This window comes from Rhinoderma darwinii, chromosome 6, assembly GCF_050947455.1.
Source record: "Rhinoderma darwinii isolate aRhiDar2 chromosome 6, aRhiDar2.hap1, whole genome shotgun sequence".
In the NCBI taxonomy this organism is placed as follows: Eukaryota; Metazoa; Chordata; class Amphibia; order Anura; family Rhinodermatidae; genus Rhinoderma; species Rhinoderma darwinii.
In genome coordinates this window covers 22915203-22939846 of record NC_134692.1, presented here as the reverse complement: position 1 = coordinate 22939846, position 24644 = coordinate 22915203, and the positions used below count along the sequence as shown (strand labels likewise).

Here is a 24644-nt window from a genome sequence, read left to right as displayed (position 1 = left end):
GTGGCAGTTCTTATGTCATCTATTTATTAGAGTGTCCGTGTCATTTGCAATACATTGGTAGAACCACTCAGTGTCTGAGAACCAGAATTAATAACCATCGTTTCAATATAAATAACGGATACCTCAAGCATAGTGTCTCTAGACATTTTTTCCATATGCATAACTGCGAATTCAATAAAATTAATATTACTCCAATAGAACACATTAGCAGTGACGTCCCAAACAGATTCAGCAAATTGAAACAGAGAGAAAACTACTGGATTTTTAAAATGAACACCCTTCACCCTTTGGGTCTAAATGATATTACTGAATCATCCTTAGATTAATCAAACTGTCTATCCTTCAGATCTTCCCAATTTTGCAGTATCCAGACAATTCCAAATGATCAACTACCACACTTCACTTGCGTCTACTACATTAACTAATGTTCCATTTCTCCTGCTATACACATTTTCAACTATCATTGAGTACGGCCCGTTTCAAATACACACAAGTGATAGACCTGCCTATTAATCTTAGTTCCTGTCACACACCGATATTTGGTAATCATCATTTACTCACCCACCGTCCGATGCTCATATTTCGTCTCGGCCCGGCAGCCTCCGCCGGTCCTGCCTGAGCATCTCTTCCTTTTCTCGCGCATTGCGTTCCATCTTGCGTTCCACTTCGTTTTGGAGCGCTTCGGCCTCCGTTACCCTTCTGGTTTCCGTGGCGACATGTAAACTAAACACAACACACAGTATCACTTCCTAACAATACATACAAACCCTTAGTCATATAACGTTCACTCACCCCATTTTCCCGATGTCACCTTGTACATTTTTCCTGTCAATAAAACTAATAGAACGATGATATTTATTTACACATTTTAGTTTTAAACTTGCTACGCTCCTAAAAACATTCTTTTGTTGAGTACACAGCCTTTTTATTATCTATACTTTTTATCTGTCCTCCATGTATTTATGATTTGTTTTATTTGTTGGATTGTACATATACATTTTTTGAACTTTGACCTGCTGCTGTGTTTTCGCGGTTTTTTTGTGCAATTATCCAGTCTGAACTGGCGCTATATAAACCTGTCCTTTTTCTTCTGTAATCCTATGCCTGATGAAAGCGCCGGTTCGGTGCTGAAACGCGTTGCAATTAAAACAGTTTTTTACAAAACTATTTACCCGATCTCAGGAATCTCATTTGTCCACTACAACCAGCAGCGCCGTATAGATCCTTGTTTTTATCTGCAATTTTCGTAACCCAAGCGGTCTCCTTTGGCGACCGGCCCGGATCTGGCAGCAGCTACCTCGTGGACCCCAGTGCTCAACTCTTCTAACCCACACGGTGAGCATTTAATTTCTTCACCTTCTTACACCACCTTCTTGATCCATACCAAGTGGCGCCGTGGCTTTTTTTCTCTCCCCGTTCCCATTGAATTCAATGGGGGGGTAAAACCTGCAACAAATAGCAGATGTTGCCTTTTTGACGGCGATTCCGCCACAAAATAAACTCTGTTTTCTCACTCACAAAGAATTCTGTTTCTTTGTCCAGGCCGGCCTTCTGGGATGACATTTCATCCCACGTGACCGATGCAGCCAATCACAGACCTCAGACGTCACATGGAATGAAACATCATCCGATGAGGCCGGCCTGCAGGACGGCAGAGCGACGCGTCGCCATGGCTATGTAAGTATCAAACTTTTTCTTTACAAGCTGTTTTCCGCTGTGGATATTTCGGCCGAAAAAACCGCATCACAATTTGGTGCGGTTTTTTATCTGGAGTTCCCTGCGGCGCCCAGGGCGGATAGGCTGTGTGTTTTTCCACAGCGTATCCGCCCTGTGTGAACACATCCAAAAGGTGTATTCACTGAGTGTATACACATATGGGGGAAAAAAGAACATTACCTTGATTGTCCTCAAGGTGGCGCAAAAGGCTTAATTTCCATATACAACTTAAGACCAGGAAAAATGACTTTCTCTTGCAGTTTTTTAGCAGCTCGGGGGCTGTTGTGGCTTTAGACTCGCCGAGGTAATTATTCATCTCAAATTGTTTGCCGCCTCGTCTCCAGGGTAGATGTGTTTTGCCTACCAGGTGAAGCAGAGGACGCTGTGTTAAGGGAATCAGATAAGAGATCGTCCCTACTTGGGCATTTTCTCTTCAGGAAAGGAGATAAATGTAAGACACAGGCTGTCTGAACGTTGCTATAGAAACCCCAAATTGAGCTGTACAGTAAACTAATGCAATGACTCAAGAAGTTTATAGAAGAAGCGCCGGATAAGTTAACTGTCGTGTTATTTTACCTGTCGATGTATTGGCCGGGGTGAGAGGTGACTTCATTCAACTACAAGACAAAGTTGAGAAAACCGCTATGACGATGATTCAGACGAAACACATCTTGTGTCTAAACAGAGAGCAGGAAGGGTTGTCGTGGATTCTCCTAGGGCTCATTGAGACGAGAGTCTGAAACGACGCGCAGCACACGGCCCCATTGATTTCAATGGGGCTATTCAGACGTGTGTACGTTTTCACAAAGCGAGTGTCCGTTGCGTGAAGCTCACTGCATGTCCTATATTGGTGCGTTTTTGCGCACCTAGTCGCCCGTCTATGGGTGCGTGAAAACCACGGACAGCACACGGACGCACAAGTACTTGCAAATGCGCGCAAAACGCATGCCACTCGCAAAGCACACTGATGCAAAACGCAACGCACATGCACAGATTTACACGCTTTTTACACTCGTGTGAATGAAGCCTTACTTAGAGTGTGTAGTGGATCCCAGGGACACCATTGTTTGCACCCATACTGTTAGTGCATTACACATACAAAAACAAACACATTTTTTGCAGAATTTCCTGTATTGAAAAGCATTGTCAACTATGTATTACAGCGTACCTGTCGTTACAAAAAAAATATCCAATCCCGGCAGTAGTAAGTATATAATATTACATGTAGTGCAGCCAGAAATGTTATGTCTAAACGGCATATTTTTCTGTCCCTTTTCATGGCGACTGTAAATATTTAACTTTTTCTTGCGCCATTTCTTAGTGGACAGCCCCTTCCTTCTGCTGACACGCACCTCAGCTAATCAGACGTCTCCCCTCCTCCTCTCATAACATGCAGTCTTAAAACGTTTATTGTATTCAGATGTACCACTAATATAAAATAACCATAAATTATAGCAAAAGTACTTTTTTAAAGGGGTTGTCTCACTATGACTACCTCTGCTACCCCTGGCCATATGCCCTAGGAGGTCAGAGAGGAGAGCTACTAAGTAAGAGCAGCTCCCCCTCTGGACCTAGCTCATTCGTGGATTACAAAAGGTAAATGGTTTGTCATCGGGGCTCACTAAGTAAGGGCCCGCTGTTATCTTTAAAAAAAAATTAAAAGATTCCTTCGGTCTATTAACCCTTTCCCTGCTAATGACGTATCTCATACATCCGGGCAGGAAGGCACTTTAATAGCCAAGGATGTATCTGATACGTCCCTGCTGCTATCAGCTGTAATTCAGATTGGATGAAAGTTCCAGCTATGATTTAGCCAGAACTAGAGCAGTTTGAAGTGAGAGCTGAATATATTTACAGCTCTCACTTCAACCCGTGCTTCTAACGTCTCTAAGGCCCCATGCACACGACCGTAGATTTCACCCGTAATTGCTGACCGTAATTACGGTCAGCAATTAAGGACCCATTTATTTATTTTGACCACGGACACCTTCCCGTATATTTACGGGAAGGTGTCCGGGCCGTAGAAAGCCTCCGCAAAAGATAGGACATGTCCTATCTTTTGCTTTTTATGGACCGTGCTCCCATACTTTGTATTTGAGAATGGGCCGAAAATACGTGTGGCTGTCCACGGCTGCCATCCATGCCCGTAATCGCGGACAGTGATTAAGAGCATAACTACGCTATTGCTTCTGGCAAAACGACGGGTAAGGTGCACAACAGACACAAATGGAAACCATGGGCACTGGATCCGTCACCATTGAAATGGTGATGGAAACAGAAACCTCTGGTTTCCGTCTGTGTCTGTTCAGGGTCCCGTTCTGACGTAAAGCTCCGACGGAACGTCAGAACGGGACCCCAACGCAGATGTGAATGAAGCCTTACAGCAACTGCAGCTCCATCTCCCTCCTCCCCTTATTCCTGTCATTTATTTACTATATTACTCTTCATGATTTTTTTTAGGAATTGAGGAGGTTTATGAACATCAAGGGAAAACAGCACCTGATTTTCAGACGTTTTTTAAGCCACTCGCGATTTTCGCTGCATTTTCGCGCCGTTTTTCGCTGCATTTTTTTTTTACGCCTTTTTTTCAATAGAGTCTATGAAAAACAGTTCCAAAAATGTCCCAAAAAGTCCTATTTTTCGCGGCCATTTTTTTACGCGGCCGTTTTTCAAAACGGCCGCATAAAAAAATGGCCCATCGGAACAGAGTCCGTTTTTCCCATTGATTTGAATGGGCAGATGCTTGGAGGCGTTCTGCTTCCGATTTTTCGGCCGTTTTTCGGGTGTTTACAGCCTGAAAACAGTCTGTGTGAACATACCCTAACTGAGAGCCTGCAGGCAGGGAAAAGGGAACTACAAGCTGCTGTCAGATGTCAGATAAGATGACACTTTAGGCATAAAAAAATTAAAAAAATATCTATCTATCTATCTATCTATCATATCTCTCATATATCTATCATCTATCTATCTATCTATCTATCTATCTATCTATCTATCTATCTATCTATCTATCTATCTATCTATCTATCTATCTATCTATCTCTCATATATCTATCATCTATCTATCTATCTATCTATCTATCTATCTATCTATCTATCTATCTGTCTGTCTGTCTGTCTGTCTGTCTGTCTGTCTGTCTGTCTGTCTGTCTGTCTGTCTGTCTGTCTATATATATATTTCTCATATCTAACTATCTATATATATTAGTATTCTGAGACCTTAGGCTGGGTTCACACGACCTATTTTCAGACGTAAACGAGGCGTATTATGCCTCGTTTTACGTCTGAAAATAGGGCTACAATACGTCGGCAAACATCTGCCCATTCATTTGAATGGGTTTGCCGACGTACTGTGCAGACGACCTGTTATTTACGCGTCGTCGTTTGACAGCTGTCAAACGACGACGCGTAAAAATACAGCCTTGTCAAAAGAAGTGCAGGACACTTCTTTGGACGTTTTTGGAGCTGTTTTCTCATAGACTCCAATGAAAACAGCTCCAAAAACGGACGTAAAAAACGCCGCGAAAACGGCGCGATAAACGCCACGAAAAATGCGAGTTGGTCAAAAAACGTCTGAAAAGCAGGGTCTGTTTTCCCTTGAAAACAGCTCTGGATTTTCAGAAGTTTTTGGTCACTACGTGTGCACATACCCTAAGGGTATGTTCACACGGCCTATTTACGGACGTAATTCGGGCGTTTTTGCCCCGAATTACGTCTGAAAATAGCGCCTCAATAGCGCTGACAAACATCTGCCCATTGAAAGCAATGGGCAGACGTTTGTCTGTTCATACGAGGCGTATATTTACGCGCCGCTGTCAAATGACGGCACGTAAATAGACGCCCGCGTCAAAGAAGTGACCTGTCACTTCTTTGGCCGTAATTGGAGCCGTTATTCATTGACTCCAATGAATAGCAGCGCTAATTACGGCCGTAATGGACGCGGCGTTCAAGCGCCTGCACATGCCGTTACGGCTGAAATTACGGGGATGTTTTCAGGCTGAAACATCCCCGTAATTTCAGCCGTAACGGACGCCCTCGTGTGAACATACCCTTATGTTTGTTACTGCCTTTAATAAAATAGTACTTGTATTAGCGCTATTGCTTTCTTGTAATTCACCATTAATATACCAGGCATAAAACTGACAATTAAGTAACATTGTTTATGAGACTGAAGTCTCCGTATACAGCAAACTGATGATTGGCAGCATAAAATGCAATAATTCACAGAAGTTATATTCTTTACTCTCTATAATTTTATATCCTATCATTATGATTTGTTTCATGTGACACTAATGGACTGTTTCCATTTCTCTAGCTTGCAGACATTATATATAATAGAATGTGGTATTCGTATTGTGTTGATGCTTCACAATAAATATTGTACACGATCAGAATTATTAGGTATACTAATACCGAACACATTTTCAATTAAGAATATAACTTATAAGCCATGGGCAAATTAAAAAAAAAAATATCTAAAGTTTCTGGTGATTAATTTCTTTATATATCTTTATAGTGATTGGAACTTTGTTTGTTCTGATAAAGAGCACCAATTCCCTTCCATTGACATATTTTAAAGACGTGAAGCATGCTGCCAGCAGCAACCACTAGAGGGAGCTTAGGAGCCTACTGTTTATATAAAGAGCTCCCCCTAGTGGCAGCTGCAGACATCTAGAATGTTATATTTTGAATCTATGTCCGTGATTTGGAGCTGCAACTAGTATAAAGATATATTAAGATATTAGTCAGCACCGAATTTTGGACCAAAAAAAGGAAAAAAAATGAAGGTGGACACTCACCCAAAACATAAAAACACCCAGAAATATAATTTCTTGAGTAATCATCTATTTTTTAGTGACGACCAATATGGCTAATACAAGGAATGGTACCAAACTTTTCCATTCCCTTTTATGGCAAACCTATCTTATGGCACAATTTGGGAAAGAAAAGGAGGTGCATTCACAATTCTTCAGACTTCAGAGCTGAAATTTCCCAGAATTCATTGTTTGTTCATTGTCTGCACATAGCTTGCTTTGATGGTTTATATTACATAAGTGGTAACTTCCTTTGAGAACTTCTTGCCTCCTAATCTTACAAAAAATATAGTTGAAAGGGTAACTAAACTTTAAAAAAAACATTTGACATGTCATAGTGACAAGTCAGAAGTTTTGATCGGTGGGGGTCCGAGCATTGACACCTCCACCGATCATAAAACAAAGAGGCAGAATCCCCCGAGCGAGCGCTGTGCCGCCTTGTGTCTGATCAGCTTTTCTCTAAGTCGAAGCGGTGTACGAGCTCAATAGAAAATCTGTGAGCCCGTACACCACTCGCTTGACTTTCTGAGGAAAGGTGATCAGAAACTAAGCTTCTGCCGCTTTGTTTAAGCGTTTGGTGGGGGTCTCAGTGCTCGGACCCCCACCGATCAAAACTTCTGACATGTCACTATGATATGTCAAAAGTTTTTTTTTTTAAAGTTTAGTTAAATTCATCCTTTCTCAATTAAATCTTGTAAGGCAGTGTTCGGAGCCTCCATCTCATCTTCTGTCAGATTTGACGGGACGAACAGCCCTGCATGTACTGTAGCGCAATTCTTCCTATCAAAGTGACAAACACCTAATGCACCCCAATTATGCAGATGTGAACAAAGCCTTACCACCCCCCCTACATATTAATGCTTTTTAATACTTCACTAGGTATTTATTAAACGTATTGTAAAGGCAATCTGGAGTAGTCTCAATGGAGACCCAGGCTGTTGCTTTCCCCCTTGCTTTACACTGCAGGTCTGCTTGTTCAGATTGGCCATTATGCAAAAGCACATGTGAACCACACGCTTAATAGGAAATCAGTGCATGCAGAGCTCATTTTCACTGCATCAAGGAGAGAATAATTGTATTCACCAGTGAGAAGACATAGGTAACCGCTATGTATAGAATAAGGCAAATAAGCCTCAATAAGGGAGGTTCCTGGAGATTGGCTTAACATTTTTTTCTCTTGTTGATTAGATATAAAGAAGTAAATTTCACCTGCATTTTGTTTTTTCTGCAGATCTATATTTTTTAAGGGTTAAGGTTATACGTATGATGGTACTAAAGATCTATAACTTTAAAAAGGCAACAGTTCTCGGGAGAGGCGTCTACTGACAAAAAGGTCAAGGTACGTAGGTGACAAAAATAATCCTGAGGTCTCCACTTAGGCTGGGTTCACACAACCTATTTTCAGGTGTAAACGAGGCGTATTATGCCTCGATTTAACCCTGAAAATAGGGCTCCAATACGTCGGCAAACATCTGCCCATTCATTTCAATGGGTTTGCCAACGTACTGTGCCGACGACCTGTAATTTACGCGTCGTCGTTTGACAGCTGTCAAACGACGACACGTAAAATGACTGCCTCGTCAAAGAAGTGCAGGACGCTTCTTTGGACATTTTTGGAGCCGTTTTCTCATAGACTCCAATGAAAACAGCTGCAAAAACGGACGTAAAAAACGCCGAGAAAAACGCGAGTTGCTCAAAAAACGTCTGAAAATCAGGGGCTGTTTTCCCTTGAAAACAGCTCCATATTTTCAGACGTAATTGCAGTTATCGTGTGAACATACCCTAAGGGTATGTTCACACGTACACGTCCGTTACGGCTGAAATTACGGTGCTGTTTTCAGGAGAAAACAGCTCCGGCATTTCGGACGTAATGGCAAGTGCAGGCTTTTTTCGCTGCGTCCATTACGGACGTAAATGGAGCTGTTTTTCCATTGTGTCAATGGAAAACGGCTCCAATTACGTCTCAAGATGTGACAGGCACTTCTTTGACGCGGGCGTCTTTTTTACGCGCCGTCTTTTGACAGCGGCGCGTAAAAAAAATGACCGTCGGCACAGAACATCGTAAAGCCCATTCAAATGAATGGGCAGATGTTTGCCGACACTTTGGTGCCGTATTTTCGGACGTAATTCGAGGTTAAAACGCCCGAATTACGTCCATAAATAGTGTGTGTGAACCCAGCCTTACACTGACACCATCTGGTATAGGTGACATTTTCAAAGATGAAGACGTTTTTTTACACAAACTATTGGCGAAGGTCTCTTAAAGGAACGTTACAAGCTGTCCATTTCTGATGCTGGTGCTTTACACATATAATATGTTCTACATGCTGTATATCACAGTATTTGACATAGATATTTGATTGTGATATAAAATAAACTATTTAAAGAGAACCCCCCCCAATTAGATAAAAAATGTAGTTCTGCGGAGCATTTAGGTTTATGGTAGTTCAGTTATTGAAGTTCAGCTTTTCCTTGCAGGAAAGACTTTGGGTAAGAAGTCTTCAGGTATGTTCACATGGGCTATTTTCGGCCGTTTTTCAGGCTGTAAACGGCCCGAAAAATGGCTAAAAATACGGGGGCTGAACGCCTCCAAACATCTACCCATCGATTTCAATGGGAAAAACGTCGTTCTGTTCCCACGGGGCGGTTTTTACGCGGCCGTTTTAAAAAACGGCTGCATAAAAAAACGCCTCGTAAAAAGAAGTGCATGTCACTTCTTGTGCCGTTTTTGGAGCCGTTTTTAATTGACTCAATAAAAAACAGCCACAAAAATGGCTGTAAAAAAACGCCGCAAAAAACTCAAGTTGCTTAAAAAACGGCTAAAAATCAGGAGCTGTTTTCCCTTGACAGTAGCAACATAGTGGCTGAGATTTGAACACATTTTATTCACATGCTGCGTAAAAAATCAGTCGAAAAACCATTCATAAATTGACCTGCAGTCGGGTTATTCCATCTACAGCTTGTCAATTTATGCTTCGGAATCTCTGCTGTTCAGTCGTGGGTTTTCCCCATTGAATTCAATGTGGAAATAAAACCCGTAACAACTAACAAATGTTTGCGATTTTTGTGGCGGAAAAGCTGCGATACCGCCGCAAAAATTAAAAAACCTCAGAAAAAAATAAATATATATATGCTGTCGTTTTAAAATTAATGAAAATGTTTATACTTACCCTTGGGCATTGTCATAGTGACGAATACTTCTGTTGTCTGTCCAGGCAAGCCTCCTGGGGTGACGTTTCATCCCACGTGACTGCTGCAGCCAATCACAGACTGCAGTGGTCACATGGGCTGCAGCGTCATCCCAGGAGGCCGGACTGCACGGACAACAGAAGGACGTGTCGCCATGACTTTGGAGAACGGGGTGAGTATAAGTTGTTTTCCGCATTGGACATTTTGCACGAAAAACTGCACCAGAATTTGTTGCTCCTCATCAGTACAGAGTAGGTTCTGGTTGGCTGAATGAGATTCCTTTGTCAGAAAAACATGGCTGCTCTCTTACACACATTCCTTTACACATGTCCATGGCCTGTCTTATATTGCAGTTCAGCTTCTTTCACTTGGATGGGGCCGAGCTGCAGGACCAGACAACCCATGGACACGCGTAAAACACCTTGTGAAAGAAAGTTTTTTTCTAATCTTTTACAACCCTTTTAACATGTATACTTCAATTTTCCCAGGCAAATGTATGATCATTCTGTAGTATAGTGGAATATATTTGTAAGCCTGCTCAGAAATTGTTATGCTTATGACTAACTTTAGAGCAGCCCTTGGCACTCCGTGTTTAACAAGTGACCAGTTCTGTAGGGTCCAGTCATCTTACATGTCATTACTCCAGTTCTGCTTCTTTGGGTCAGTATCAGACAGTTGTAATACCACCGTATTTATCTTCTTTTTTACGGCCGGAAGATTTGAACCCTTTTCGTTTTACTGAGTCGAACATAACACAAGAACTTAGTCACCATAGAACAGTAATAATGTAAGTCTGACCCAGTAGAACCACGAGTGGTCCAGGTCTGGCAGCCGTGTTAAAATGCAGCAATAATTCAGCCACCCGAAATTAGCCTTAACTTGTAACTAAACTTTTATAAAACCTTTGACAGGTCATAGTGACATGTCAGAAGTTTTGTTCGGTGGGGGTCCGGTTAAGCGGATTGGTTAATTGAAGCGGCAGAAGCGCTCGGGTGAGCACTGTTCCACTTAGTTTCTGATTGTTTTTTCTCGGAAAGCCGAGCAAATGGTGTACAGACTTTCTATTTAGCCCGTACACTGCTCGCTTGGCTTTCCAAGGAAAGCTGATCATAAACGAAGTGACACAACTGATCACTGATCAAAACTGCTGACGTCACTATGAAATGTAAAAAGTTTTTTCAAAGTTTATTTGCAGTTTAAACCTCTTTCAGATGGCCGTATCTTAGCACCCGTATTATGGCCACAAATCCTTGGCTTTCTGTGGTTCATCCGAACTAAACTTAGATCACCACAGGGTCTCTGGTGAATTGCAGGAGGTTCGGGTGTTGCGGCTGTCTGAAAGTGGCCTTAGGCTCTACTCACACTAGCTTCATAGCACAAGTTTGTAACAGGGCCATAACAGCTATGCTGGAGCAGTCTTCGATCTGATACCAAAAAATCCTGATAGACTTCATTGGGGCCATCAGGGTCCCGATATTATTGACATCAAGAATAGTGCAACAGACTGTCCATTATTGATGATGAAAATAATAGCGCAGTCAACTGGAGAATCCAATGGACCCCATTAAGGCTAATCTGAACAGTCTAAAGTGTAAAGGGGGTTTTACACTCAACAATTGGTCGTATCGTTTTAAAAAAGTAAAATATTATCGTTGTCGGCAGCACATGTGTAAAAAGGGAGATGCGCTGCTGACATGATAATAATCTATGGGGACAAGCGATCGGAGTAACGACCACTCGTCCCCAACCATAGCTCAGTGTGACAGGAGAAAATGAGTGCCGATCAACGATGTCTCGTTGATCGGCACTCGCTGCATCGGCCGCTTATCGGCCGGTTTAATAGGCCCTTTACTTCCATTGCTTAACAGGTATTAGATTATCTGAGGATATTCAGTTGTAGCAATTCCTGATACACTGACAATAATTTTTTTCACCAGTAAAATACTAAATAAATCATGATAACATGACGTGGGGGTACTTGGGGACTGGAGTTGAGAAACACTGGCTAAGGCTTCGTTCACATGTGCGATAGGGTCCCATTCCGGAGCTTTCCGTCGGAACGGGACCCTGACTGACACAAACGGAGCCGACTACGCCATTGATTCCATCAAAACTTCGGAACCCTTGCACAACGGAGACGAACGGAAACCATTGGCACTGAATCCGTCACCATTGAAATGAATGCTGATGGAAACGGAAACCTTTTGTTTCCTTTTGTGTCAGTCAGGGTGCCGTTCCGACGGAAAGCTCCGACGGAACGGGACCCTAGTGCAGATGTGAACGAAGCCTTAGAGGGTCTAAACAGAATTGAAAACATTGAACTTTATCTGTTAAAGGGTTTGTCCAAGACCCATTAAAGTACATGGATGTCATGGAGGGAGATCCCCAATTAGGGACACCCTTCTATGAGCTAACAAGTAGCAGCTCTAACTCTGGCGGAATTGGGCTGACCTTACATTACATGATAGCCATGTAATACTACATTTCCAAGGAATTCAGTCTACAGCAACTACTCCCACGAACCGGATCTATGAGGATCAACTGATCGCTGCGACTTTCCTATTGTAGGGGTTGACTGTGATAGGACAAACTCTTTTAGCGCAAGTTAGACTATAAAAGCCAATGTCTGACTGCCATGGTGCATACTTTCCACTCCGTCCATTCTCAGAAATTGATATTTTATAAACGTTAATATCTTAAAGGGGTTGTCCGAGATAACAGAATATTTTTAATAACGCCATTAAATCATTTAAGTTAAAAAAATAAATACATTTGTAATATACTTACGTTTTCCAAAGTGGCCCTGTTTCCAGATCCTGCAGTCGGGAACTTGATTGTTGACGTCTCTCTCTGCTCCGGCTCTGCTGCTTTGTTGATCTTGAATTCTTGCCGGGTACACGACACGTCACTTGTGACGTGGTGTGTATCGGCTTGTTCTGTTGTAACGCGCATGCGCGGCCCCTGCTGTTATCTCGAGAACAGCAGGGACTGCGAGAACAGCAGTGACAGCGCATGCGCGTTACTGCATGTGAAGCAGAAGAAGCCGATCTACACCACGTGACAAGTGAAGTGTCGTGTACCATCCGAGGTCTCGCTGGTGCGAGACCATGTGATCGGGATACGACGCGACAGTGGAGGCGGCTGAAAAGGTGACGTCAGAGCTCAAGTGACCAGAAGGAAGAAGCAGCCAGAGCGGAGAACAGAAGCAGGATTGCACAGGTAAGTATATTATGCAATTTTTAATATGTGTAATGTATTTCTAACTGTACTTAAAAAAAAAATCTCGGACAACCCCTTTAACAACACTTGTAGATAATTCTATTAATATAAGGAACCGCGGCAAGTATATAACTGTCTCTTACTCAGCAGAAGTCTGAATTTTTACATAATGCTGTCGTTGTCATTTACTGTGACTGATATTAGACGCTCTCATGAGTGACATTAGGGCACCTTGTCATGGAAGGATTATTGATGCATTTCAGGATGTCATTGTTACTTGATATTATAAAGGAAAAGTTACACAGTAAGTCATCTGATGACCTGCTGCGATTCCATTGTCATGCCTACATTTTTTTATAAGATTTTATAATTTCTTCCATTTAATAGTAATTTAGGATTTCTGAAATTACTCGTTGCATGGTCAATTAGGATGAAAATAATAATAACCTTTATACAGCACCAACATATTCTGCAGTGCTTTAACAATCAATGGAATCAGTAAACAAATATAATGAGAAATAACGAAAGCAAATCATAAGGAGAGAGGACCCTGTCCATAAGAGCTTGCAATCTAAGTCAAAAGTACAATGTCTAAATTAAACCAGAGAATATACATAGGTAGCGAGCATGCTCATAGAGTTTATGGAGGAGCAGTAGCGTGCATGTTCAGCCACCGTTCTTTACAACAATCAGATCCCCCCATATTCCATGGACTGTGACTTTTATTGCGGCTTATCCCCATGCAAGTGATTGGAACTGAGCTGCAATACCAAACACAGTCTATAGGCAAGAGTGGCGCTGTTTACTGAAAAAGGTCAGATCCTTTGAGACAACTGTCTGTCTGTGACAGATCCTGCTTATCACAGACCTATACAAATGAATGTTCTATCTATCTATCTATCTATCTATCTATCTATCTATCTATCTATCTATCTATCTCTCTCATATCTATCTCTCTCTCTCTCTCTCTCATATCTATCTGTCTGTCTGTCTGTCTGTCTGTCTGTCTGTCTGTCTGTCTCTGTCTCTGTCTCTGTCTGTCTGTCTGTCTGTCTGTGTCTGTCTGTCTGTGTCTGTCTGTCTGTCTAAAAACACCAAACAAACAACAAACCCCCCTAAAAAAACAAAAAAAAACACTCCAAAAAAAAAAAACACAAAAAAAAAATCTATACTGCCCAAGATATGGCCCAAAACAAATTTTGGGAAATTCGCTCATCTCCACTGGAGAATTCAAAGTTAGGGTATGTTCACACGGCAGCCTCCGTTACAGCTGAAATTACGGTGCTGTTTTCAGGATAAAACAGCTCTGTAATTTCAGACGTAATGGCATGTGCGGTCGTTTTTCGCTGCGTCCATTACGGACATAATTGGAGCTGTTTTTCCATGGAATCAATGGAAAACGGCTCCATTTACGTCTGAAGAAGTGACATGCACTTCTTTGACGCGGGCGTCTTTTTTACGCACCGCCTTTTGACAGCTTTGGAGCCGCATTTTCGGCCGTAATTCGAGTCTAAAACGCCCGTATTACGTCCGTAAATAGGGTGTGTGAACCCAGCCTTAGGTTTGAAGATTGTTATAGATCCAACATGAACAAAATAGATAAAATATAGTGTCCTACGAAGATCTAACGTGCTCTTGGCCCGTGACTTACCGTATTTTTCGCAGGACGAGCTGTAATTTTTATTGGCACCATTTTTTGGTACAGACGATTTTTTTATCACTTTTTACTTAATTTTTTTTAGCACTAAGGTGACCAAATAACAATGATTCTGGGGTTTTAATTATTTCTTTTTTTTACGCCGTTCACCATGCGAGTCAAATACTGTTATATTGTAATAGTTTGGACTTTTACGGTCGCAGCGATATAATTTTTTTTTAATTTTTAGATTTTTTACATTGTGTGTGGGGAAAAATAAGAAAAGGTTGTTTTTTTTTAACTTTTAATATTTTATTTACACTTCTTTTACACTCCTGAAAATGTATCTGTTTTTTTTACACATTTTATTCGTTCCCCTAGGGGACTTGAACCAGCAATCATTCGATTGCTGGTAGAATACACTGCAATACATGGATGAGTTACGGAAACAGCATAATTCGCTGAGCTACACTGTTTCCGTAACTCCTAGTAGTGAATGGCAGTTACAGAAGCAGCATAGCTTAGCGAGTTATGCTATTTCCGTAACCCGACCATGTACACTGTTTTCGTGGCTACCGAGTTACGGAAATAGCCTAGTGCTCGCAGTGCTGACTCCCATTCACTTCTACGGGAGACACGGAAACAGCATAGCTCAGTGAGCACTCGGCTGTTTCTGTAACTCCCGACCAGCTAACCAGAAATTGCCGGTAGACAGCGGAACCAAGTAAAACACAGCTGACATCTGCAGTGTATGGAGCGGGCTTAGCGTGTGAGCCCGAACCATGTAGTGCCAGCACATCATGGGTCGGGAACGCTGGGACTGGGACTTTTTAGCAAGATTTATTCTTGCTAAAAACTGCATCTTATAGTCCGAAAAATACAGTACATTTATACTATAGTTTGGAGGTCTTATAAAAATATAACAGGTCTTTTGTGATGAGTGTTTCATACATACTGGATCTTTTGGCATTCATTTTTATCAACTCATCAGGTTGACAAATAAAAGAATGTAATCATTTTCCAGTTAGTTCTGAAGGGTCCTTGAGTTAGTGAGCGTGACAAAACATCTGGATTAGTGTGAAATACTTCCCAAACTGGAGCGTTAAGTTGCTGTCAATCCCCTGATAAGATTCTGCAGAGTATCTACTGCGTGACAAGTAACTCACAGCTCGAAGACTAATCCTCTATGACACTTTGACTTTTTGAATAATTCTTACGCATCCCAATTAACCATGATAAATTCTTAATCTATTAGTCAAACATCATTCAGTGGGAGGAATAAACTCAAGACAAAAACAAATAAAAACTGAGCAAAAGTCCAAAAACAAACAACAACAACTGGAAAAACAGAACAATACACAAACAATGACTTCATTACAAATTGATAACAGTGTTGATGATATACAGATGGGAATAGAAACAGTGGGAATGGTGCAACAATGGCATATGATAGTGTCATACAAATGCAGGGTTATGCAATTTTCATGAGCAGTTGCTATGACATCATAAGTTTACAATCTTCGGTAAAAGCAGGAACAATGCATTATAAATATTCGCAGCTAAATGGAAAGTTTGTTTATCAAGTCATTTTTGAATCGTCTGTAAAAGGTTATAAACCGCTGACGATCGAGGGCTGGATATGTGCTAGCTGGTTGTAGGAAATTGCCTTTCTCTAGGACGCACACACATATTATACATAAACTGTATACTGTTATTATTTATATGTTATTATATTATATCTTATTTATACTAGGAACTTGATGGCAGTATTATGTGGGTACTATATGGTACAGTTATTTGGCACTATATGGCACTGTTATTAGGGAAGTATTCTGGCAGTATTACTATTAATTTCCCCAACTTCCAAACGAGACGACGTGGTCCGTTTGAACGAGCGCCGATCAACGAGACAGCTCTTTGTTCGGCGCTCGTTTGCGTCTTTCACAAGGAGCTAGTATGGGTATAAGCACTCGTTCCTCCGATCGCTCGTCCCCATACATTTCTATCATGTCGGCAGCGCGTCTCCCTGTTTACAAACCAAGATGTTCTGCCGGCAACGATAATAGTTTCGGCAATTAAAACAATACAATCAGTAGATGAACGAGCATTTTCTCATTCATCGGCTGATCGTTGCCCTGTTTACACAGGGCAATTATCTGTGAACGCTCGTTTGCCCGATAATTGGCTGATGTAAAAGGGCCTTTACCCAGGGGCCTCCACAGAGCTTGAGAATAGTTTAAAGGTTAATACCTAATATCTGTGTATGGTGTCAACAGTAATATCTGTGGTGCTCTAGGGCGGTCAATCACAGCCGTTCTCCTGCAGGTGATGGCATGGGCACAGAAGCGTTGCCCGTGTCATCACTATACTGCACATATAAGGTGCTGGTCCTTAACAGCAGACTCCCAGTACCGTAAATGTTCGGCGTGTGGCACCCTGAAGGTCTGGGGTGGTATAGAGATTAGGTTCTGCTCCTGTAGTAAGTGTATCCCAGGGGGTACACTCCATGTTTCTAGGGGGTACTCCTACTATCCTCATGCCATGGAGTGATAGAGATGGACTTAGGTGTTTCTAACTAATTGAATATGTCAATAAGGCAAAAAATAGGGAATGCCCAGCATCAACCGGTAGCAAGATGATGTCATGTCCGCGTAGATTTATTTAACCTTTCTACGCTTTTAGAGCATCTGCTTCTGGATATAAATATGTTTCTACTGTGCATGATGATAAGTAGCTAAGTAGGTGTATCTGCAGTCCTGCTGTGAACCCCAGTAACACAATGCGGTATTATTACACCGCACTATAAAATCTGTATAATATGGGGAAGGTAAATAAAACAATGAACTTGAAGAGGACTTACTTTCGCCCAAGGTCAAACAATGGCTAAAAATAATCATGGACTATTGAATTGCAGCACGATTAAGTGGAACTTTAGTGGAGACATAATTATTGTGGCCAGCAGGGGGCATCATCACACATTGCATTTTTTGTTCTGCAAACGTCAAGACTCAGCAATAGGGGGCAGGACTCGGGTGGTGAGCACTTTTTCTTGGGGCATGGAGCTACGACATTTAATGTAATCTGTGTAATGTGCAGTCCTCAAATGTAGTCAAGGACCGTCCCTATGATGTAGTGGGTTGCCCATTTCTGATGTAAATAACGTAGGGTCGTGGCTCATTCAATGTGGTTGGCGCAATGCATTTTTGTATAGATATCCATTGGATTTTACCAGAATGAAAGCTCTTGTGGTTACTGAATTCTGGGCTCTCTGGGATGATACTCATGAGGCATGGTCTTTCTGGAATAGTTGATGGAATCCCCTAGTCCATCTCCTGCCCCGGCCTTACCTTGTATTGATGAATGCTTAGTGCTGAAGAACGCAAGATTGTAAAATTTCCATTGAGATTCACCTTTTGATCACTTAATTATTTGTTTTGCCTCTAAAACAAAATGCATCAAATCATGATAATCAGCGGCAATTAGTAAACTAATAAAAGGCAAGGTGAAATACGAAGCTACGCTGTAAACAAATACACATTCCAGATGCAAACCAAAATATCTCGGGTGTTATTACAATTAACAGGTATTCACCACTCATTTCATATCTCACGGTACATGAATTCCTCCGCCACTGCACTCTACTTCATACAACGATGCACGTCCATCAAGGCATCTGTTCTGCACCCACATACTTTACTTATTCAATTTGCAACAGTTATTTTGGATGTTTTTTACCATTCCTTCGCAGAGCACAGGTAACTAGAGATGAGCGAATCGATTCAAAGCGACAGAATCTCAGGAGGCCGCCAGGGATGCGTCGCAGCAGCGCTCACATGGGACAAAACGACATCATCTCAGGATGTCGGCAGGAACAAGTCGCTACAGGAGATCAGGGGAGGTGAGTATTGTATTTTATTTTAATATTAGGGATGGTATCGCAAGTGCCTTGATTGCCCTGGTTAATGCTCTTATGTCTTCTAGGACTGTATCCAACTAGGATATAGTCCTAGAATAGATCAGAGAGTCAGGCAAGGAAATTGGGGCACTTGTGATTGGCGGCAAATTTATTTAGACCGAATCAAATTAGGCAGACGATTCGATAGAATTGGCACCGAAACAAATTTTGGGTAATTCGCTCATCGCTACTGGTAACCAAATAAACAGAGAGATAGAAAACGTTTGTAGAGCTTGTGTAGAACTATGTATCTATGTCATTATCTATCTATCTATCTATCTATCTATCTATCTGTCTGTCTGTCTGTCTGTCTGTCTGTCTGTCTGTCTGTCTGTCTGTCTGTCTGTCTGTCTGTCTGTCTGTCTGTCTGTCTATCTATCTATCTATCTATCTATCTATCTATCTATCTATCTATCCCCGGCAAAACTCATTTTGAATTTCGATAAGACCCAGGTTCCCCCACAGTGTATGCAGCGCTATTTTTCTCATCAAATTTTACGGCAACAGAGAAATTGAACGCAGTTGTGAACATAGCCTAGGACTAGTTTTGGAAAGTCATATTCTTCTCTACTCTGCCTAGCTGTGCCTTTAATAAGATTTTTTTTTAGCAGAGTACACTGGTCCTGTACCTACAGCACAACACAATACTTCTGCAGAAGATGAAAGGAAAGGAAATTCTGTAAGATCTTTGTATTCCAGTGAAATATGAATGTGGTTGTTGTAGTTAGGAATTCATCACCCGTACATAGCGATAACATTTACATAAGGCAATGGACCATTTGTGGCTGTGAAAGTTCCTACTAAAGGAGTTGATTTGTGTAACTTGAATCATATATTATAAATTTCTGTCTGAGACCATTTTTGAAAAACAAATAATAATGGATAAAATTACAAATGCTAATGCACATAGGTCTGCATGCTTCGATTTTTTTTTATATATTTATGTGTGACCCCATATTTGACCTGGGTGGGCATAGTACTCCCTATAGCCTAATCTAGATGACAGCAGAGGAGCTAAGTGTGTTGATTTTGTGGCAGTGACATTTCCACACAGTAAATTAGTAAGGACAGGGCATCCAATTATGAAGTAGGTGGAGATCAGTGGCATACCCACCATATAGGTAGACCATGCCACTGCTATAGGGCTCAAAGTAAAATCTGATTCATCTTTAAGTGATATGATAAAATTTTGTTTACCGGCAGCCAACACTAGGGGGAGCTCACTGCATACAAATTTATACTACTCTCAATAGCTCAAAACAAGCTGTATGAATCCACATGCAGCGAACTCCACCAAGTGGAGCCAGGTCTCTCGGCCTCTATACACTACACAATTCATGGAAGAGACTGTGTGCACTGGTCTCAGTGATTCTCCCCCTGTCTCAGGACACTGTAATCTGAGCTGCTAATTAGCATCAGATAAGACTAGGACTGCTCCGTCCGTCCCCCCTTCCCTCCAAGGACCCTGCCGTCCTGTCTTATCTTCCCTGCACTTGCCAGGGAAAGTGTAAAGAAAACCTCTGATTGCTTTCTTGTGGAGTGTGCAGAGATTTAAATCTCTGTATATAATGTGTTGTGCTGTGCATAGCTCAGTGCACGCTCACAGTATTGTAATGATCACCTCAGAGTTCACTACAGACAGATCGTAACATCACACACAGTAAGACACGCCCCCCTAGACACGCCCCTAGCAACCAGCCAGAATCAGGAAGTGTGAGAAAATAGATGTGGACGGTTTCACAAGAAAAAGAGCTGCAAAAAAGGTACTTCGAAGTGAAAAAAAATTGCTAGGAGTAATGTATTCACATAGAGCAGGGGTGGGCAAACTTTTTGACTCGCGGGCCACAATGGGTTCTAAAATTTGACAGAGGGGCCGGGCCAGGAGCATTTGGAGGGAGTGTTTGGGCCGGATATACTAAAGCATTAAATGTAGTGTGTGCAAACCTCATAGCACAGTAAGAACACTACAACCCAATTTATTAACTGTCTTTCAAATGTGAAAAATAGCCCTTATCAGTTAATAAATTTGTCTCAAGGAATATGCAAGATATGGCATTTACATACTATTTCGCAGATACTGGGAGGAGGAAATGTAAATAGATTAAAATAACATACGCACTGTGATTTATCAAGAAAAAAGTTCTGTTGACTCTGTAAATTAGCTGCCAACCTCTGAGCAGTAGCCGCCCGTTCTTGTGTTGACTGCTTGCTAGCATAGTTTGCATGCTTCGTGGCAAAGTGACGGCTGATATTGTACTCTTTGAAAACCGAAGGGCTTAATGGTGACGTGAAACGAAGTGAAAATTAAAGTGAAATAAAGAGAAATACGTGCCACATTAACCCCTTAATGACCCGGCCATTTTGCACGTTAATGACCAAGGATTATTTTTTGTTTTTTCACGGTCGCATTCCAAGAGTCGTAACTTTTTTTTTATTACGTCGACATAGCCGTATAAGGGCTTGTTTTTTGCGGGACGAGTTGTATTTTGTAATTGCACCATTTTTAGATGCTTACAATATATTGATTAACTTTTATTAACTTTATTTTAGGAGAGAATTGAAAATAAGCAGCTATTCCAGCATTAATTTTCACGTTATAAATTTACGCCATTTACTATGCAGCGTGAATAACATGTTACCTTTATTCTACGGGTCGGCACGATTACGGGGATACCAAATATGTAAAGGTTTTATATGTTTTCCTATGTTTGCACAATAAAAACCCTTTTAGAAAAAAATTACTTGTTTTTGCATCGCCGCGTTCCAAGAGCCGTCATTTTTTTATTTTTCCGTCGATGTGACCGTATGTGGGCTTGATTTTTGCGGGCCAATGCGTAGTTTTCATTAGTACTATTTTGGGGTACATAGGACTTATAGATTAACTTTTATTTTATTTTTTATGGGGGGAATGGGAGAAAAGAGAAAATTTTGCCGTTGTTTTTTGCGGGTTTTTTGGACGCCGTTCATCCGGCGGTTTAATTAATGTGTTCATTTTATTGGTCAAGTTGTTATGATCGCGGGGATACCATATATGTGTATGTGTTATTTGTTTTGACACTTTTACTGAATAAAACCACTTTTTGGGCAAAAAAAGTAGTTTTATTTGATTTTGACTGTAATTATTTTATTTTTTTTCAACAAACTTTATTTAACTGATTGACATTTTTTTTTTAAGTCCCACCAGGGGACTTCACTATGCGATGTGCCGATCGCATATATAATGCTTTGGTATACTTAGTATACCAAAGCATTATTGCCTGTCAGTGTAAAACTGACAGGCAACCTGTTAGGTCATGCCTCCGGCATCGCCAAACAGGCAGTTGCGGAAGACAGACCTGGGGGTCTTTGTTAGACCCCCGGCTGTCATGGAAACCCGACGGCGACCCGCGATTTGTTTGCGGGGGCGCCGATCGGGTGACAGAGGGAGCTCCCTCCCTCTGTCAAACACATTAGATGCCGCTGTCACTATTGACAGCGGCATTTAATGGGTTAAACTGCCGGAATCGGAGCGCGCTTCGATTCCGGCAGTTGCAGCAGGAGCCAGGCTGTGTATAACAGCCGTGCTCCTGCCGCTGATCGCGTGGGTACACTGGCAGTACCCGCGCCATCACAGGACGGATATATCCGTCCTCCTGCGCGAACTAGCAGCTGCTGAGGACGGATATATCCGTCCTTCGGCGTTAACAACGGTCAATGTGTTTTGAGTGCGCCATCTATTGGGAAAACGTGGGCATTGCAGGGAAAGGGGAAAAAAAAGGAGGTTTTTACTATGATTTGGACAAGTTCGGCGGGCCGGATTAAAAAGCCTAACGGGCCGTATGTGGCAGATAGATAGATAGATAGATAGATAGATAGACATGCGGGCCGTAGTTTGCCCATGTCTGACATAGAGGGACATAATAGCAGTTTAAACTATTTTTTTTGCGAAAGTTTAGCTACGCTTTAATCATTCCTGGGACACCCACTCGTCCTTTGGAACCATTCTGTAGGCTACATGTACAAGTTGTGGAATTTGGTGCAGAAAATCTGGATTAAAACCTCAGTAATTCTGCAGGTAAAATCTGGGGGTTTTTTGTTGCGTTTTTTTTGTGTGAATTTTGGTTTGTGTTTTTTTTTTTTTAAACTTGTCAGATACAATGTATAATGGAAATGCAAGATAATTTCACATGCTGCAGACATTAAAATATGCACTGCAGGACAATTTACATTCGGAAACATGTAGATGAGATCACTTGAAATCTCATGGACTTTGCTGGTTCTGTATTACGCTGCTAATCCACACGTAATATGCATTGTGTGCATTTGGCCTTAAACATCAAAAAACAGATAAGGCTTAGGGCGGGTTCACACGTGGCGGAATTTCACTGAAATTCCGCTGCGGACACTCCGCAGCGTTAATCCGCAGCGGTGCCGTTTGTCCATTGACTTACACTTTAATTTAGCAGTGTTCGTTTAGACTAGGCGTAAAATTCCGCTGCGGAGCATAGGCTGCGGAGCGGAATTTGGTGTCCGCAGCATGCTCTGTCTGTTGCGGAGCAGTGGCGGACTCATGGCGGAATTTCTCCATTGACTTCAATGGAGAGTCAAAATTCCGCAATGAAGTCCGCAGATCTTATGTGTGCTGCGGAGCGTATTCGTTTTACTACCATGACATTTCTTCATTCTGGCTGGACCTATGTATTTCTAGGTCTACAGCCAGACTGAGGAAGTCAATGGGGCTCCCGTAATGACGGGAGCGTTGCTAGGAGACGTCTGTAAATAGTCACTGTCCAGGGTGCTGAAAGAGTTAAGCGATCGGCAGTAACTGTTTCTGCACCCGGGACAGTGACTACCGATCTCAATATACATGTATCTGTAAAAAAATAGATAAGTTCATACTTACCGAGAACTCCCTGCGTCTGTCTCCAGTCCGGCCTCCCAGGATGACGTTTCAGTGTAAGTGACGGCTGCAGCCAATCACAGGCCAAGCACAGGCTGCAGCGGTCACATGGACTGGCGCGTCATCCAGGGAGGTCGGGCTGGATGCCGAAAGAGGGACGCGTCACCAAGACAACGGGCGGTAAGTATGAATTTCTTTGACTTTCACTAGGGAAAGTGCTGTCCCTTCTCTCTATCCTGCACTGAATAGGGAGAAGGGAAGCACTTTTCCTGCAGTCCGCAGCGGCCAGTCCGCATCAATTTTCTGCACATTTTGTGCAGATCCGCAGCAGAATCTGCAGCGCAGATTCTGTGCGGCATTGATGCGGACAGTTGCGGAGGAAATCCGCCACGTGTGGTCATGCCCTTAGTCGGGACTCCGTTCATGGGTTCCGTCTGACCTTTCCGTTAGGGGAACCCATGAACGGAATCCAAACTGCAACAAATGGAAACCATAGATTTACGATTGAATCACGATTGATTTCAATGGTGACGGATCCGGTCCAAATTGTTTACGTTTGTCACCGTTGTTCAAGGGTTCCGTCGACTGCTCTCTTTTCATTCTGTCAAAACGATGGAACCCTTACCCAACGGTGACAAACGGAAACCATTTGCACTGTGTCCGTCACCATTGACATCAACGGTGATGCAATTGGAAACCTATGGTTTCCGTTTATTTCAGTTTGGATTCCGTTTATGGGTTCCATCCAACGGAAAGGTCAGGCGGAACCCATGAACGGAGTCCTGACATAGATGTGATCGAAGCCTAACTGTTTTTTCTTATTAGATTATAAATAAAGCAAAATACCTCTCAATGTTTATGGCCTTTTTGTTGTTGTTGTTGTTGTCGTCGTTATTATATATGTTCACATTATATTATTCACGGAAATGATGACACACTGTATTGTATCTGCCTTTGTTTAACATGTCAGGTTTCCCTGTGATAATAACTATATTGTTGTAAAAAACTTGAAAACATTTCTTTTAAAAAAAATAAAAAAAATGGACCAGCAAATATGTATTGACAAATAGTATATTCAATTTACTATAGCATGTTATTTCTAATACACTTTATTTGTTCCCTTTGGGGGGTGGGTCCCCTATTTTGAGTTTTGCTGTGTGCCCTATGATTTCTGTGTATCCTGCTGTACAAAAAACACTGAGATAGTAATGATGACAGCAGCAGCAGAGGAGTGTG

At 41.9% G+C, this 24644-nt stretch overlaps 1 long non-coding RNA gene across 1 annotated transcript; it reads left to right on the top strand.

The window, feature by feature from the left end:
• The first annotated feature begins 1937 nt into the window (after positions 1-1937).
• LOC142656204 (uncharacterized) lies at positions 1938-19378 on the top strand. The gene is made up of 4 exons (XR_012849621.1): positions 1938-2020; positions 7762-7869; positions 18323-18472; positions 19138-19378. It is a non-coding gene; the product is annotated as an uncharacterized LOC142656204 (long non-coding RNA).
• Positions 19379-24644: the final 5266 nt, after the last annotated feature.